The sequence below is a fragment of the Tamandua tetradactyla genome, chromosome 12 (genome assembly GCF_023851605.1).
Source record: "Tamandua tetradactyla isolate mTamTet1 chromosome 12, mTamTet1.pri, whole genome shotgun sequence".
NCBI lineage: Eukaryota > Metazoa > Chordata > Mammalia > Pilosa > Myrmecophagidae > Tamandua > Tamandua tetradactyla.
The window spans coordinates 68,320,871-68,339,642 of record NC_135338.1 but is presented as its reverse complement, the minus strand read 5'-3'; the positions used below and the strand labels follow the sequence as shown (position 1 = coordinate 68,339,642).

Here is an 18,772-nt window from a genome sequence, read left to right as displayed (position 1 = left end):
TTACAGAAAATAAACTTCGGATCTTGCAACTGTGGGAATGGGCTGGGGGATGGGCAGTCGTTAGACCAGCAGCTCCTTCCTGGAGCACTGGGTCTTCCCAGCGTGGGTCTGACTGGGGGAGGGGGCGGGGTCCAAACCGCCGCCGCTAGGCCAATCCGGCCTTTGGGGCGCACCCGGGCCGCCTTTCCGGGACCGCGGCTTCCTCCAGCCCGCCCCGCCCCTCGGACTCCCAGGCCGCCCCCGGCCCCATTCGGGCCTGGCCTCGCCGCGGCGGTGGCGACTCGGCCGCGCTCCGCCGCGTCCCGGAGTCCTGGGAATCGGCGTGCGCGGTGAGTGCTTGCGTGGCGCGGGCCGGCCGGCAGGGTTGGGGGCGGCCTTTGTCTGCCGCAGTCCCAGGCCGGGGAAGCCCGGGCTGGGCGCGCCCTGGCGGGCCGGGCGGCGTTGGTGCTGCAGAGTTGCCGTAGCCGGGAGTGACGCGCCCGTTCCCTCGCCCGGTCACCCGCATCCCAGATCCCGGGCTGGCCTCGCAGCTCGTGAGCCCTGGGAGTTCCCGGGGCCGAGTCTCGAGCTCTAGGGCCCAGAGGGAGCTGGGGGCTGCTCGAATGCAACCCCGCCCCCAGCCTAGGCTCGCCTCCCCTTCCCAGCGGGGCACTGTCGGATCTGCAGGCGCCCGGGAAGCAGCTGGAGGAGGCTGGGTGGGTGATTGTGATGGAGGCCCTGGGTGTGGAGGGGGGAAAGGAGGCAGATCTGTCATCGTGTTGATGAATCTGAAAAGCTTAACAAAGCCACTAGCTGGTGCTAGGAGGGAAGCAGAACCTCCAGGACCCTGTGAAAGGAAACGCCCTGAGGTTAACAGACCACCGGTGGGGGCGGGAGTGGTTAGGTGGAGAGCTGGGTAGAGGGTCCGCCCGGCTAGGCCCTGAAGGAGGAGGGAGTGGACGATTGGATGGCTTCCACGAGCAGAAGTGGGCACAAGGGGAATGGATTCTGGACAGCTGGGGGGGGATGGAGGGCGTGAATAGGTGTTGGGGGAGGAGGCAGATAGAGGCTGAGGGTGATCAGGGGATGAGAAGGGAGCAGGGATGGGCCAGTCTGGGTTTAGGAAATCTTAAGGACATGGTGGGTGACGTAGAATGGAGAGGAGATGGGAGGTAGGGACCCATGGTCAGGGCACCCGAGGCTGCAGGGATCGAATCGTAGTATCCCAGGACACTTATTTGCTGTTTAGCTAGTGAATTGGTAGCTTTGGGGACCTAAGGCAGTGAACTGCCAGAAAAGGAGATTTATTTCAAGGCAAAGCCTGCCTTAATGGGAAATGCATGGTGGGTGACTCAGATATGGGGATCTATCATTTTGAGGGAAAGTATCAGAGGATTGTTTGACTTTAATTGAGAAAAAAAACTATTTAGTGTCAAATTGAATGCAGATAATTGTAAATATTTGATTTTGTCACTAAATTAAGGTCCCGGGTCCTTTTCTTAAAAGCATGACTTTAGCAGTTAGTTTCTATATTAGAATGGAATGAAGCTATTTGTCTTGAAGAGAGTTCTTTATTTAGTTTGGCCTCCTCTCTAATTCCCTCTTGGTCTCTCAGAAATCCCTAGGAAAACTGATGCACTGCAGCCTTCCTTATAGTTTGGGGGCTTGCAGATAGATAGGGCACTTTTGGGGGCTGGTGGGAATTGAAGTCTAAACTTGAAATTGAAGTCTAAATACAGCAGGCTGGGTTGGGGTCTGAGTGGCAGGGAGAGGTGGAGGGCTTGGGGCGTCATATTTCCAGCTTGTTTGGGAATGAGAGTATTTCGGCTGAGTACATTTCCCTGATAACTGGAGTTCTGGAGCTCAAGCACTAACACTTATGTTAGCTGGGAACTTTTCTCCCTCTTGTATATATATTCCAATCTGCTTAAATAGAGTGTCTTGGTGTCAATGAAATTTTTCTTTGTGACTTTGGGTCAACATTGAACATCAGTTTTCACACTAAGGAGTCATTTGATAGGGGGATTCTTGAGAGAGTGAGCTTTTGCTTAAGCACTTTTCTTGGTCCTGTGTCTGGTCTGTGGAGTGCTGTCTTGGGTCATCACTGGTGGTTTCTCCTGCCTGCCTGCAGTAAGCTTCCCAATTTGCTGCCTCTGGACCCCTGTGCTCCCAGAAATCAAAACTTCCAACTTGGTGAAAGCAAGAAGGCAGTGTTGATGCAAGCCTAAATGGTAAGAGGAGGTGTTAGGTTTGAGGGCCCCATTTTCCTTCCAGCTCCCACCCTCTTTAGTTCTGCCCAGTACTAGATGGAAGCAGGTGGGTTGAAATTCTGAGACTCTCAAATGCCCTGCAGCTCAGTTGAATACTTTGGTGTTTATGGCAAGGAGTTATAGAAATGTTGTCCTTTCAAAGTAGTCCTTTACTTTGAGGCTGTGTCCTTATTCTGGCAAGGTTGATTTCTAAACCTTTCTGTGAGAATTCCATCATCCTTAAACTTTGACCTTCTCTGCAATAGTGCATCTTCATCCTTAGGATTTGGATTTGATATTGAGCTGGGCAGTACTCTTTGGGGCCACGGATGTGGGGTGATTTGATTACACGGGCAGCCATGAGTTGGGATTCCAGAGCACCCAAAGAGACTCCTAGAAGATGTTGTAGAACAAATATCTGGCCTATTGCTGGCTACTTCTTGGTTGGATGTGTGATATTTGGGATGTGTGCAAAAAAAAGACCCAAATCAAAGCAACCTCTGAGATTGTGACCACGCTGGGGTGGCTGAGCCCATGGACCTGAGTCATGAGGTCAGGGGAGGAGGAAGAAGGGTAGGGAGTATGATGACTCTGCCCAGGAACTTATCCTCCAAGTGGGTGGAGACTTCTTCTTGCAGACCTTTTCCCACACCCCCAGGGTGGGAGTTGCAGGGAGGTCTGTCAGCAATGCAGGGACGATGGGAGAGGGGTGGAGGGGGGTGAAGTGGAAACCGGTCCTTGTGATCCTTGAGGAACTTCCTCTGGTCTTGCTGACTCAGAATGCATCAAACATCTGGGAGAGGGTCATATATGCTTTTATGATCCTCCCTGCCACCCCAAATCTGCTCTTCCAATGTGAGGTTCCAGATGGGAGTATTGGGCTTTCAGGTTCTGCGGGGTAAGACTGTGCTGAGTAGACATCAACTCATTCAGTTATCATAGGAGTCCAGTGAGGCAGGGTATCATTAGCACCTCTGCACAGATGAGGAAACCGAGGCCTAGAAAGGGGACACAACATGCCCCAAGACTCACAGCTGGCAAACGGTAGAGCTGGGATGCAAGCTCTTTCTGCCACTCTGGGGGCAGGCACAGGTTTCACCTCTCATTCTGGAGTGCTGCAGGATCCTCACAGGGAGGCAGAGAGGATTCATCTGGAGAGCCTGGGAGAGGGCAGGCCTGGCTCGGGTGACCCAGATACTAGTCATCCCTGCTGTCCAGTTGGAGCCATTACTGGGAGTTCTCTTCCAGAGGCCTGGCTCTCACCACACTGGTGCCTCCAGCAGTCCCTCCTATGCCCCGTTCTGTCCACTTCTCCCAGCTATTGCCCCCATTCTCCCTCTCGTTCTCTTTGTGGTCCCGAGAGTGGATGCCTCCTCCGTAATAATTCCAGGCATTTGGCTTTCCACTCACCATAGGGAGAGGATGCTGGGGACAAGCCCTCTGGCAGTGGGGAATGGGAAGCATTTCCTGCTGGGGAGCATTAGAGCAGGGAGAGATACTGTCTCAGAGGGTCAGGGGCCGCAGGTCATCCCCAGAGTCCACCCAAGCTCCCAGGAACTGGGCGTACTCTGAGGAGGCAGTGGGATGTGTGCTTTGTGTGTGGGGGGGGGGTGCCCTGTAGTAGGTGACATGGCAGCCGTAGGTGCAGGAGGGGCTGAGCCCATGATGGTTGGCACTAGGTCTAGGCTTCTGGTAGGAAGGAAGAGAGAGAGAACCTAGGGACCTAGATGTACATAGCTCGACAGAGGAGGTCTTGGCTGGGGTTGTGGGGAGTGGAGGGAAGATTCAGGGTAGAGGGGTCCCGGAGGCCTTGTCTCCATGCCCATGGCAGTAATCACAGCAATAGTAATAATTATTACCACCATTTCAGTGCCAAGCTTTTTCCTAAATCCTTTACATACATTGTCCTGTTTTATTCTCACAGCAGCCCTGGGGGGGGGGGGGGTGTTTTAGTTTGCTAAAAGCTAATGAAATGTAATATACCAGAAATGGTTGGTTTTACAATGGGGATTTATTAACTTACAAGTTTACAGTTCTGAGACCATGACAAATGTCCAAATTAAGGCATCAACAGGATGATACCTTCTCCCCAAAGACCAGCTACTGGTGAGCTTGGACTCCTGTGTGACTTGACCAGGAACATGGCAACATCTACTGGTCTCTCCCTTCTCTCCTGGGTTTTGTTACTTCTAGCTTCTGGCTTCAGTTTCTGGTTTCCTCTATGAGCTTCTGTGTGTATCCTTGTCGCTCAGCTGCCCTGGGCTTTTCCCTGTGTTTTATCCTCTGGGAAAATGGAATGAACGTAAATTACACTAACCACCTTAATTTGCTTGAGCTTCCGCTTTATCCAGGGAATTGTGAAGAAGAGAAGGAGGCCAAATGAGCTAAGTTGACATACCAATAATCCTTTGCGGTGGCAAGGAAGGCCGCTTGCCTTGTGAAGAAGGAAAACTGTAGCAAGCAAGTCAAGGCCAGTGATAGTTTGCTGACAATCGCCAGTTGGCCTGGATCTTGCACAGACATCCTGTTCCTGCAGCTTTGCTAATTAACCGACTGTTGCCTGCCCGAGGACACGCTGCTCTGGTTAACCCATACACTCCCTTACCACCCGTTTCCCTTAAACAGCCAGAGAAGCTGCTTCCACAGCCTAGCCTTTCAAGCAGCAACCCCGTCTGGTGCTGCCCCACATGCATGCTGCTCTTGCTCAATAAAACCTATGTTACTATTTTAGCAGCAAAGTCCTCTGGTCTTTTTCCTTTAAGAAAGTTGGAACTTAGTTCCCAGGGCTTCAGCTGTTGGAAGTTTAACACCTTTTATAAAGGACTCAAGTAAGAGGATTAAGACCCACCCTGGAGCAAGCCTCAACTGAAATAACCTAATCAAAAGTCCCCCCCACACTGGGTCTGCACACACACAGAAATGGATTAGCTGATTTTTTTCTAAATGTGATCTTTTTTTCGGGTACCTACATTTTCACACCATCACAAGTAGGAATTGTTTTTCAGGTTTTTTTTTTTGAGAGGTGGGATTAAGTGTCAAAGGGATTAAGTAATTTATATTTGGTCATATGGCTTCTGAGCCAAGTTTGAACCCAGGGCTGCCTGCTCCAGAGTTTATTTCCTACTCTGGGGCAGGCAAGGCAACGTACGAGGTAGTTCTATTTAACAAGTGATAAATCAAGGCCTGGGGCACTTGTGAGCTGGTACCTTGTCTCCCCTGATGGTGAGAGTGGGTCCTTGGGCAGCCAGCCTCCCCCTCCAAGCTCATATTCCCATCCATACAATGGGTGTGGAGATGGGAACCAGACCAGGGGAACTCCAAGTGTCCTTCAAGCTCTGAGGGCTGCTGGAGCTAACACACTCCTGAGAAAGGCTTCTGGAAGGGGTGCAATTTCCAGGCATGTTTAGGTGGACACCAGTCAGGACTCAAAGGATGTTGAGTGAATGCAGATGTGTGTGCTGAAGGCCTGCCAGTGTCTGACTCAAGGTCCTCACTCCCATTGATTTTGAGCTCTCATCCTTTCCTCTCTCCAGGCCCCTTCTTCCCATCCCTTCTTTGAGCTAGACCCCCTCTGGGCTCAGCGTAACTTGCCCTCTTTGCAGGGTTCTGTGCCTCCAATGGTGTGGGGGGGGGGTTTGTGTACACAGAAATGTGCTCGCATGTGCATTCCTCTGCACACATCCCAGGTTCTAAGATGGTGCCACGCTGCCCTACTAAGTGGCTGTTGGGAGCTCAGAAGATGCACACTTATGTGGGGTGGGCCCCCAGCCAGCAGGGGATGTGAAAGGCAGGCCAGTTGCTGCAGCAAAAGTCTTACCATGCTCTGTGACCCATTCAGACAGTGGACTGTCCAAGGTTTTGCCACCTTCAGGTTCTGATGCCCTGACCTCACTATGGAGAATGGTGATGTAGGGCAGACCGTGTGGCTTGGGAAGGCCAGGGGCTCTGCTCCATTCTGTTTTCCTCTCTTCCTTGTTATTCCTAAAGTCACAAGGGAAGCAGGCAGAAGATGCCAAGAAGACCTTGGCCCCGCTCGGCTGCTCTGGCCCTGATGACACACTGCTGTCCTGACTCACACAGAGATCACTTGGAGAGAAAGAATTGATTTCTTCTCTTGGGTGGGATCACGGGGCTGGGGAACAGTGCCCAGAACACAGCTATGAACACAAAAGGCCCAAACTGACTCAGCTTCCTGGGAAAAGGGAAGGAAAGAAAAGAGGAGGGAATGGAAAAGGCTTCTTCCCCGGAAACCCTGACACCCTGTTCTCCCCACTCTTCAGGTCCCTGCCCATCCATAGAGCACCCAGTTTTAGTAATTAGGTCAATTTATATCTATTTACTCAATTGAGTAGATACTTAGTTTTTTTTAACATTTTTTATTGTGAAATATAGCATATACACAAAATAAATTTCAAAGTATATTTTTAAAGTTATAGGACAGATTTCAAAGTTTGGTGTGGGTTATGGAGTTTGAGGTTTTTCCTTCCAGCTGCTCCAAGACAGACAAATAAAAAGAAATATCAATATAATGATTCAGCAGTAATTCATTTTTTAAATCCTACCTTCTCTGTTACAGCTCCCCCTTCTCCTTTGATCCTTCTCCCAATCTTTTAGGGATATTTGGGTTGTGCCTATTCTAACTTTTTTTCATGTTGGAAAGGGGTGTTGACAGTATGGGGTAGGGGATGGAACTGGTTGATGTGCTTGGAGAGTCTGGCACCCCTAGGTTTCAGATGGCCTAGGAACCATCTGAAGGTTTCAGGTTTCTGAAAAGTAAACTTAGTACATGCTACTTTTGTTGAATTTCAGATAGGGCCCTGGGTGTTCTTTAGGCTTAACAGGAATTATGTTGTTTGGGGTTTGGCAAACCTTGACAATTAGCAATATCCAGCTGAAGCTTGTCTAAGAGTAGCCTCCAGAATAGCCTTTCTACTCTATTTGAACTCTCTTAGCCACTGATACCTTCTTTTGTTACATTTCTTTTCCCCTTTTGATCAGGAAGGCATAACTGATCCCATGGTACCAGGGCCAGGCTCATCCCTGGGAGTCACATCGCACGTTGCCAGGGATACTTTCACCCCTGGACATCATGTCCCATATAGAGGGAGGGTAATGATTTTCCTTGAAGAGTTGGGCTTAGAGAGAGAGAGGCCATATTACAGCAACAAAAGAGGTCCTCTGGAAGTAAGTCTTAGGCTTAATTATAGGTAGGTTTAAATTCTCTACTACAGAAATAAGTTTCATAAGAACAACCTCAAGATCAAGGGCTTGGCCTGTTGACTTGGGAGTAAGTCCCTAGTGTTTGAGAGAGTTTCCGGGGTTTCCCATGTGTGGAAGTTTAATAGTTCCCTATTTTTTCTTCAGTCCCTCAAGGGACTTTGCCAATACTTTGTTTTGGGGTAGGGGTGGTGCGTGATCCGGGAATTGAACCCACGTCTCCCGCATGGAAGTCGAGCATTCTATCACTGAACCACCTGTGCATCCCCTTTGCCAATATTTTTTAATTATCTGCCCAACATAATCTGGGATGTACCTAGGAATTACCTTAAGATATACAGAATTGCAGGCCCTCGTTCCCATTGTGGGCTCCATGTGTTTGGGTTGTTTAAACGAACTATCCAGACAGGTTGAATTAGGTTGTGCACTACAGAAACTTTAGGTTTTGAACAAAATAAAGCTCTCTTCCTTTGGTCTCATAGAGTAGGTGAAGTTCTAAAATGGAGACATTGTCATCCTTTACCCTGTCTTCTGGTTTACCTTAGTCCCATCAGTTTAGTCTTATAATTATTTTATGAGGGTAAGATTTATAATCCCCCCTTTTTTTTTTACCTATTATTTATTTATTTATTTATTTATTTATTTATTTATTTTTTTTTTTTTTATTAACGGAAAAAAAAAAAGAAATTAACACAACATTTAGAAATCATACCATTCTACATATGCACTCAGTAATTCTTAACATCATCACATAGATGCATGATCATTGTTTCTTAGTACATTTGCATCGGTTTAGAGGAACTAGCAACACAACAGAAAAAGATATAAAATGTTAATATAAAGAAAAGAAATAAAAGTAGTAGTAATAGTAAAAAACAACAACAACAAACAAACCAACAAGCAAACAAAAACAAAAAAAACCCTATAGCTCAGATGCAGCTTCATTCAGTATTTTAACATGATTACTTTACAATTAGGTATTATTGTGCTGTCCATTTTTGAGTTTTTGTATCTAGTCCTGTTGCACAGTCTGTATCCCTTCAGCTTCAATTACCCATTGTCTTACCCTGTTTCTAACTCCTGCTGAACTCTGTTACCAATGACATATTTCAAGTTTATTCTCGAATGTCCGTTCACATCAGTGGGACCATACAGTATTTGTCCTTTAGTTTTTGGCTGGATTCACTCAGCATAATATTCTCTAGGTCCATCCATGTTATTACATGGTTCATAAGTTTATCTTGTCTTAAAGCTGCATAATATTCCATCGTATGTATATACCACAGTTTGTTTAGCCACTCTTCTGTTGATGGAGATTTTGGCTGTTTCCATCTCTTTGCAATTGTAAATAACGCTGCTATAAACATTGGTGTGCAAATGTCCGTTTGTGTCTTTGCCCTTAAGTCCTTTGAGTAGATACCTAGCAATGGTATTGCTGGGTCGTATGGCAATTCTATATTCAGCTTTTTGAGGAACCGCCAAACTGCCTTCCACAGTGGTTGCACCCTTTGACATTCCCACCAACAGTGGATAAGTGTGCCTCTTTCTCCGCATCCTCTCCAGCACTTGTCATTTTCTGTTTTGTTGATAATGGCCATTCTGGTGGGTGTGAGATGATATCTCATTGTGGTTTTGATTTGCATTTCTCTAATGGCCAGGGACATTGAGCATCTCTTCATGTGCCTCTTGGCCATCCGTATTTCTTCTTCTGGTAGGTGTCTGTTTAAGTCTTTTTCCCATTTTGTAATTGGGTTGGCTGTCTTTTTGTTGTTGAGTTGAATAATCTCTTTATAAATTCTGGATACTAGACCTTTATCTGATATGTCGTTTCCAAATATTGTCTCCCATTGTGTAGGCTGTCTTTCTACTTTCTTGATGAAGTTCTCTGATGCACAAAAGTGTTTAATTTTGAGGAGCTCCCATTTATTTATTTCCTTCTTCAGTGTTCTTGCTTTAGGTTTAAGGTCCATAAAGCCACCTCCAGTTGTAAGATCCATAAGATATCTCCCAACATTTTCCTCTATCTGTTTTATGGTCTTAGACCTAATGTTTAGATCTTTGATCCATTTTGAGTTAACTTTTGTATAGGGTGTGAGAGATGGGTCTTTTTTCATTCTTTTGCATATGGATATCCAGTTCTCTAGGCACCATTTATTGAAGAGACTGCTCTGTCCCAGGTGAGTTGGCTTGACTGCCTTATCAAAGATCAAATGTCCATAGATGAGAGGGTCTGTATCTGAGCACTCTATTCGATTCCATTGGTCGATATATCTATCTTTATGCCAATACCATGCTGTTTTTTTTTTTTTTTTTTAAAGAGAGAGGGAAGAAGGGAAGGAAAGACAGAGAGAAGGAAGGAAGGAAGGAAGAAAGGGAAAGACAGAGAGAAGGAAGGAAGGACAGAAGGAAGGAAGGAAGGAAGAAAGGGAAACATCTTTAAACATTTTCTTGTTTTATTGTATTCTGTTTCTCCGTTTTTGTTACATGGGCTGGGGCCGGGAATCGAACCGAAGTCCTCCGGCACAGCAGGCAAGCACTTTGCCCGCTGAGCCACCGCGGCCCGCCCCAATACCATGCTGTTTTGACCACTGTGGCTTCATAATATGCCTTAAAGTCAGGTAGCGCGAGACCTCCAGCTTCGTTTTTTTTCCTCAAGATGTTTTTAGCAATTCGGGGCACCCTGCCCTTCCAGATAAATTTGCTTATTGGTTTTTCTATTTCTGAAAAATAAGTTGTTGGGATTTTGATTGGTATTGCATTGAATCTGTAAATCAATTTAGGTAGGATTGACATCTTAACTATATTTAGTCTTCCAATCCATGAACACGGTATGCCCTTCCATCTATTTAGGTCTTCTGTGATTTCTTTTAACAGTTTTTTGTAGTTTTCTTTATATAGGTTTTTTGTCTCTTTGGTTAAATTTATTCCTAGGTATTTTATTCTTTTAGTTGCGATTGTAAATGGGATTCGTTTCTTGATTTCCGCCTCAGCTTGTTCATTACTAGTGTATAGAAAAGCTACAGATTTTTGAATGTTGATCTTGTAGCCTGCTACTTTGCTGTACTCATTTATTAGCTCTAGTAATTTTGTTGTGGATTTTTCTGGGTTTTCTACATATAGTATCATATCGTCTGCAAACAGTGATAGTTTTACTTCTTCCTTTCCAATTTTGATGCCTTGTATTTCTTTTTCTTGCCTAATTGCTCTGGCTAGAACTTCCAACACAATGTTGAATAATAGTGGTGATAGTGGACATCCTTGTCTTGTTCCTGATCTTAGGGGGAAAGTTTTCAATTTTTCCCCATTGAGGATGATATTAGCTGTGGGTTTTTCATATATTCCCTCTATCATTTTAAGGAAGTTCCCTTGTATTCCTATCTTTTGAAGTGTTTTCAGCAGGAAAGGATGTTGAATCTTGTCAAATGCCTTCTCTGCATCAATTGAGATGATCATGTTATTTATTTATTTTTATCCATATTTTTTTTTTTTTTACTCATCTATCCATACCCTGGATAAAAGGAGCATCAGAGACAAGGTTTTCACAATCACACAGTCATACTGTAAAAGCTATTATTGTTATACAGTCATCTTCAAGAATCAGGGCTACTGGAACATAGCTCAACAGTTTCAGGTACTTGCCTCCAGCCACTCCAATACACCATAAACTAAAAAGGGGTATCTATATAATGCATAAGAATAACCCCCAGGATAACCTCTTGACTCTGTTTGAAATATCTCAGCCACTGAAACTTTATTTTGTCTCATTTTTCTCTTCCCCCTTTTGGTTCAGAAGGCATTTTCAATCCCATGATGCCAGGTCCTGGCTCATCCCAAGAGTTCTATCCCATATTGCCAGGGAGATTTACGCCCTTGGGAGTCATGTCCTACGTAGGGAGGAGGACAGTGAGTTGACCTGCTGAGTTGACTTAGAGAGAGAGGCCACATCTGAGCCTTAAAAGAGGTTCTCTAGGGGTGACACCTAGACATAATTATAAGTAAGCTTAGCTTATCCTTTGCAGGAATAAGTTTCATAGGGGTGAATCCCAAGATCAAGGGCTCAGCCTATTGATTTGGTTGTCCCCACTGCTTGCAAGATTGTCATGAATCATACAAATGGGGAAGTTGAGTATTTCCTGCTTTCTCCCTAGTCCCCCAAGGGGACTTTGCAAATATTTCTTTATTCACTGCCCAAATTACTCTGGTTTAATTCCCATTTAAAAATGAACAAATGAGGCCCAGAGAGGACGTGTCCCCAAGGTCACATGACCGGATTTGAACCTGCCTCTCCAAATCCAGTCATCTTCTCCAATGCCAGGACTCACTTCCATGACACCTCTTGTCACCACACCAGCCCAGCCTCAGAGCATGGTCACAGCACAGAGTGGTGATGGGGACCCTCTTGATGCATAAAACGACATGAAGATCCAGAGAAGGCAAGGTGTTTGCTCCTAGGAGCCTAGCAAGTTCGTGATGGAGCCAGTTCTAAAATCCATGTAATTTCTTTGGTGGTGTAGCTTTCCTTTATTCTGTTACTTGCAAAAAAATGACATGTGCATTGTCAAAATTATGTAAATGTGTCATGTAGAAAGTGGAAGTAGACTTCTACTCTCATTCCCACACCCCATGGTTGGTTCCACTATTAGGTTTCTAGACCCTTTTCCCATATACAAATGTTCACCTGTCCATCTCTCTATATCTCTACACACAGATGCACAGTCATCCATTCACTAAACACTGCACTGAACACCTATATGTGCCAGCCCCTTGCTAGAATTAGGGATAGAGTGGTAAATAAAGAAGACATGGTTCCTTCTCAGGTATGCTGCAGTCTGACATGAGGAAAACAAATTGGGTGCAGTGAATAATAGGAACCCCTCTAGAGTGACAGATTTCTGACCCTGTTTTTCTGCGAAGGTGACCCTAAGGATAAAGAGGTATTACCTATGTCATCCAGGTAGAAGAAACTTATTCAAAACCCAGAGAAGTCGGAAAGAGGGTCCTATGTTGTAGAAACTAGAAGGGACCCATAATGGGGGTGAGGAGGGCAAATTATAGCCCTGGGATTAAATCTTGGGGTTGGGGGAAGGTAGTGGTGATATGATGAAAATTTATGTTTTTAAAGAATTATTCTGGCTGCTGAGTAGAGCATAGAATTGGAGGCAGAGGTTGGGGTAGGGTGGGGTAGAATAAGAGAAAGTGGAGGCTTTTTCAGTCCTACAGGCAAGAGATGGTGATAACTTGGAAGGCTAAAAAGAAAAGCAGAGATGAACAGAAGAGGGGAGAGAAGCAGGGAGAGTAAAGACATATCGGGGGCCAACAAACTTTTTCTGCAAAGGGCCAGATAGTAAATATTTTAGGCTTTGTAGGCATACCGTTTTCTGTTGCACTACTTCACTCTGCCTTGTAGCCTGAAAGCAGCCATAGATGATATATAATGAAGTGGCATGGCCATGTTCCAATGACACTTTATTAATGAACACTGTAATTAGAATTTCATATGTCACAAAATATTACTCCTTAATTTTTTCCAACCATTGAAAAATGTAAAAAACATTTTTTTTAACTATTACAAATATTTTAAGAAATGGTAATTTTCCCCGCTGACAGGGTAAGAGGAATTCACATATCCCCATAAATGTTATTTGTTAACAGAAACCATTTCTAGACAGCAGGTTTACCATTCGTGTCAAGAGCCATAAAATGATGTTTGAAATCTGATTGTTCGCTCTTTTTTTAAAAACATTCTTTAAATTGTGAAATATTTATACAAAAAAAGCAAATTTCAAAGTACATTGTAATGAATAGTCATAGAACAGATTTCAAAGTTTGGTGCGGGTCACAAGTTCTATTTGCTCCAAGACACTGGAGATTAAAAGAAACATCAATATAATGATTCAGCAGTCATAGTCATTTGTTAAATCCTTATCTTCTCTGTTATAACTCCTCCTTTTCCTTTGTCCTTCTCCCAACTTTTAAGCGTATTTGGGTTATGCCCATTCTAACTTTTTCATGTTGGAAAAGGGTGTCAGTAAATGGGATGGGGGATGGAACTAGTTGATGTTCTTGGAGAGGCTGGCCCCTCTGGGTTTCAGGATTTATCTGGCCTAGGAACCGATCTGAAGCTGTAGGTTTTTGGAAAGTAATCTTAGTGCACGAAACTTTTGTAGATAAAGCCCTAGGTGTTCTTTAGGGTTGACAGGAATGATTTTGGTTGGGGTTTGGCAAACTCTGGTGATTAGCTAGCAGTATCTAGCTGAAGCTAGCATAAGAGTAGCCCCCCCTAGAATAACCTCTCAACTCTATTAGAATTGTCTTAGCTACTAATAGCTTATTTTGTTACATTTCTTCCCCTCTTTTGGTCAAGAAGGTTGTGGATCCCATGGTGCCAGGGCCAGCCGGGTTCACCCCTGGGAGTAATGTCTCACATGGCCTGGGAGACTTTCCCTCCTAGTTGTCATGTCCCACGTAGCGGGGAGGGTAATGATATAAAAACCATTTTTAACTGGTGAGCCAAGTAAAAACAGACAGTGGGCTGGATTTGGCCCTTGGGCTGTAGTTGGCAGACCCCTGAGATATATTTTGGGGTTAGAAATGACTCATCATCATGATGAATTGTAGAGGTGAGGGAAACTCCTGGGTTTCTGACTTGAGCAAACAGGGTGGATAGTGGTGCCTTTACCAAGCGGAAAAGACTGGGGGAGAAATCAAGAGTTTGATTAGGGACATGTTAAAACTGAGCTGCCTGTGAGTCACTCGAACAGAGATGTTAAGAAGACAGTTGGATTTAAATTTGGAACTCGCTTGAGAGATGTGGACTGGAGAAGTAAATTTGGGAGTTGCCATCATATAAATGATATTTAAAGCCATGGCAGTGGGTGAAATCTAGGAAGAAAATTGTAGAGAGAGTTGAAAAGAGAGCTAGGAGCAAGGTCTAGGGAACTGCAGCCCAGATTTCTTCCTCTGTTAGAATGCCCTTTCCCAACCTAACCACCTGGGGAACTGCTCATCATTTTTTAGGACTTAGCTTTGGGGTTACCTTGTCTCTGAAGTGCCTCCAAAGTAGCCCTCACTGTATCTTATGGAGCATGCTGTACTGAACTGCAGTGATCTCTGGGCATGTCCATCTTCCCTATTGGAAGACAGGCCCCTTGAAGACAGACACAGAACTTATTTATCTCTCTGTCTGCAGTGCCTGCCGACCAGGGACCCAGTGAATAGGTAAGTGAGTCACTGAATACACAATGAATGTATATTTGAGGGATCCTTCAGTTGCAGGTAATAGAAACCTAGCTCAAACTAGCTTATAGATAAAGAATTACTGGCTCAAGTATCTAGACAGTCTAGGTGTGCACTTTGCTTCAAGCAGAACTGGATCCAGGGGCTTAAGTGATGTTTTCAAGGCTGTATCTGTTTAGTCTTCATTTCTCCCTCTATTTCTTTGAGTTTGGGTCAGTTCTTTAGATTGCTGGTAACTCTTAAATTCATTGCTAACGGCCCCAGACCACATCCTTCTATTTAGCAACCTCAGCAGGAAAGAAAGCTATTCTGATAGCTGCAGCAGAAAAGCTTTGGGAAGTCACTGACTAGTTGTGGCTTGGCCCACAGGCCCATTCCTGAGCCAATCTGTGTGTGGAGATGGGGCCTCCAATGAGTCAAGTCTGTTCGATGTACAGCCCTGAGGCCACCTCTGTCTCACCAACACCCTATGGGGCAGGTTCCCCATGGGAAATTAGAGCCCTCTAATCAGAAGGAACCAGTCTAGAACAAGAGAGGGGCACTTTAGAATAAAGGGTGTAGAGAAAAATAACTAAGAGTATGAAGACTAGCAACCCAAGGAAGCTAGATAAGAGGGAACTGAAGTTCAGGCTAAGTGGGGAGGAGATAATCTACTTTAAATGGATTTTGCCTTATGGCCCCATGGATTGCCTGTTCTGGTGCCTGGTGAACTTGAAGATAATATCCCTGAGTAGCTGTCAGGAATATTTCTGGACAGCCTAGGGTAGAAAGTGAAGGGTTGGGGAGCAGATGTGGGTCCTGGTGTTCCACTGTGTGTACAGTCAATCCAGGTCCTTAACCTGGTCCCAGCCTACCTCCCTTGCTTCATCTGACATCCACTCCCAGGAGTGCCGTCTTCCTGGAGTGCTGTGTGGATGCTCCCTCCTCCATGCCTTTGTTCACACTGGCTCCTCTGTCTGAGGGAAGGACTCAGTTTTAACTGGATGAAATGTACTAGTAACAGATGAAAAATCCTAGTAATAAATGAAAACTCCACCCCTCCCCGACTCCATCAGAAGAGAAGGCAGTAGTGGCTTAGCAGCAGTGAATGTGAATGACTTGTGACCTAATTGGCTACAGAACGGATGGTCGCTATTATTTTGGGTTGTTTTGGTGGACAATGTGATGTGGCTGCACAATGGTGTCCTCCTCAAGGGCAGAGAAGGTCAAATACTTGCAGGGCTGTTATAAGGAAGGGGGCAGACTTGTTCTGTGCTGTTCAGGGGGTGAGTGAGGCTGTGGTGGGCCATATCGGGAGACAGACTTTGGCTCAGAATAATGTTGCGCGTTCCACCACCGAGAGCTGCCCCACACTAGGTGGACTGCCTTGGAGGGTAGTGGGTGCCCATTGCTGGAGGGTGCAGAAGTTGTGGGTGGCCGAAGAGAGATTCTAATATCTGGTCACTAAATTCTGCAGTTTCTTAAGGATTTGTCCCAGGGCCTATTTTCATTCCGTGATGTCAGTGATCTCAGCTTTGGCTTCCATTACTTCCAATGTGTGGTTCCTCTGTTCCTTTCTGTCTTGAGCCCCAGTTCTGTGTGTCCAGGAGTTCATAGGACATTTTGGCTTGTATGGTCCACAGCTCAAAAGAAGTTGTTCTTTTCCCTGAATATGCTTCATTTTCAGGTCTTCACATCCCATTATGCGTACCCACACTCACCCAGTTCAAGCCTTCTGTACTTCCTTGACTCTTTTACAGTCTCTAAGTCTGGTCGCTTCCACCCCTGAAATACCTCTTAAAGCTGGGGCCAGGTAGCACTTGGTGATTCTGATGAGGTGGTCTCCAGATCCTATTGTGAGATTCCTATTTTAGATGTAACTTCCTTTCGTTGCTCTAAGCAGTGGCAATTCTCATGGCCAAGGGACAGGGAGAGAGAAGAAGGAAGGAAAGTAAGGTAAGGATGCCTCTCTGTAGTGGTTAGTTCAAATGCTTTAAGAATCCTGGCTGGGCTCCCTGGGCTTCCCAGGGGGAAAGAAGGAGGGGGAGGAAGGGGCTAGCTGGTGACTCAGTGGGAGGGGAGGCATGTGTTGAGTCCAGGGCAGGTCCAGCCTGAGATGAGACTTCCCCTTAGTAGGGAAGGCGGTTGGGGTGGTGGGTACATAACCCATAGTCTGTGTATCTCCACCTGACTGTGCACCTGGGACTGCCTCCCTTCTGGATGGACAGTGTTTGGCTTTCTGTTCCCAGGCCACCCTCCCTGGCAGTACCTGGTCTCTGAGATGTGTGCTTCTCCCTCCTGCCCTCAGCTCCTCAGGGCCCTGCTGTTGGGGGTTGGAGTCTCTTGGGGTTGTGGAATTAGCTGGTCTCCTTGGTTCTGAGCTGTCAGGCCATGAGGGTGAGTTTCCTGAGTCCAGAGTCTAGGTGAGAAATCTAAGGGAGAGCAGTCCCAGCCCACCCCTGGAATCCCCCTCTTCATCCTTCTAAAGGGAAGGCCCATGGGGAGCCCTGGTTGGTCTTGTCAGGAGAGAGGTGCTCCCAGACACCCCTGGCCCCCACCACATAGGATAGGAGACAGGCAAGCAGGCAGCCATTTCCAGAAGATTCTGGAGAGTAAAACCCAGTGGCTGGAATTAGCTTGATGTGTGGAGGAGACAGATGCAAGACAGCACGTGAGTGCCCGGCAGAGGACTGTGGTTTACTTCTGTAGTGAATGGGGAGCCATGGAAGGTTATTGAGCAGAGGGAGGATGTGAGCAGATTCTTAGGTCCTAAGAGAAGGCCCCTTAGAAAAGGTGTTAGTGGGGAAAGAATGGAGCTCTTGGGGCCAGTAAGGGAGGGTGGCAGGAGTGTCCGGGGAGTCCTGGTGAACACAGGTCAGGGTGGGAGATGATGGCATGAGCAGCAGTGGGGAGGGTGAGGGAGGTGGCCCAGGAAGAATAGAAAGACCTCGATTCTGCCTGGGGATAAAAGAAAGGAAGGGACTTGGGGTCTGTGAGCTCCTTATTCCTTAGCCCCCAGTACTTCCTGCGGTTGGCAGGCAGGCAGGGCTTTGTCCTGTGGGCTGTGGTGGACCTTGCAGGGCAGGATGTGGTGCTTGCCCAGGGTGTCTTTATGAATGGAGTGGGGGAGGCTGCTGACTCAGCAGGCGGCAGGGCTTTGACGCTGCTGGGTTTTAAATCGGAAACGTCTGGGAAGGAAGTGGCTGCTGAGGGCTTCCCCAGAGCGGACAGCTGGGGGAGGCGAGGAGGTGCTGGGCAGGATGCACCGGGTCTGGCTGAAGAATGGGGAGTCCCAGAGCTCAGCTTCTGGGGCGGGGACAACAGAGTGGTGTTTGTGGCTGAGATTGGAGGGTTGAGGTTGGGTGCCAGGGACTAGAATTAATGCTAATGGCTATTGATGAAGTTTGCTCCCTGGAAGGGCAGAAAGGTGGGGTAGGAGGCTGAGGACGTGGACTGTTCTCATCTCTGCTAACTGGCAGGTTCTGTGATATTAATGAAGTCATTTAACTTATTTGGGCTTTAATGTTTTATCCTGCAAAATAGGACCCAGTCATTCAACCTGTCTTCTGGGGTGGTATGAGGATGTGACATCATTGATATTCTTGGTGCTCAAAACAGTGCTAGTTGCATAGATCAACTTCGGTCGTGTGGTTTGATCAAGATGTGGCAGGAACAATTAGGCAGCAGCTGTGGGACACAGGGAAAAGGTGTCTGCTGCCTGCCTGAGTCAGGCACTCCTGGAGCGGCCAGGATTGGGAGCAGGGCTGGACCCAACAAAATCTGGGTACCCCCTGGCTCGGGCCTGACCAGTAGCCACAGGCCTGCCACTCCCTCAGCCCAGTCCGGGTCTCTTCCATTTCTGACCAGTCTTGGTCATTTGTCACACATGCATCAAACTGGCAAACATCTTCTCTTTCAAGGCCCACCTCACATGCAGCTGCCTCCTAGAACTCTCCTGGAAGTTTTGGTATTAACGTCGCTAACTTGACCCTCTCTGCACTGAACCTTTCTGTGTTCTCTGTCTCAGCCTGGCACTGGGACTCAAATCCATAGCCACCTTGACTGGTCCCTGTCTCCCCCTCACCCCAGATGCTGTGGTTTGCACCCAGGCC

The 18,772-nt window shown here is 46.6% G+C and overlaps 1 protein-coding gene across 3 annotated transcripts in view; it reads left to right on the top strand.

The window, feature by feature from the left end:
• The first annotated feature begins 213 nt into the window (after positions 1-213).
• Positions 214-18,772, top strand: part of CD276 (CD276 molecule) — a 32,678-nt gene continuing 14,119 nt past the window's right edge. For all 3 annotated transcript variants that reach the window (XM_077123840.1, XM_077123841.1, XM_077123839.1), the window contains exon 1: positions 214-329. The gene's annotated coding sequence lies outside the window, so the exon portion shown is untranslated. The remainder of the gene's footprint in view (positions 330-18,772) is intronic.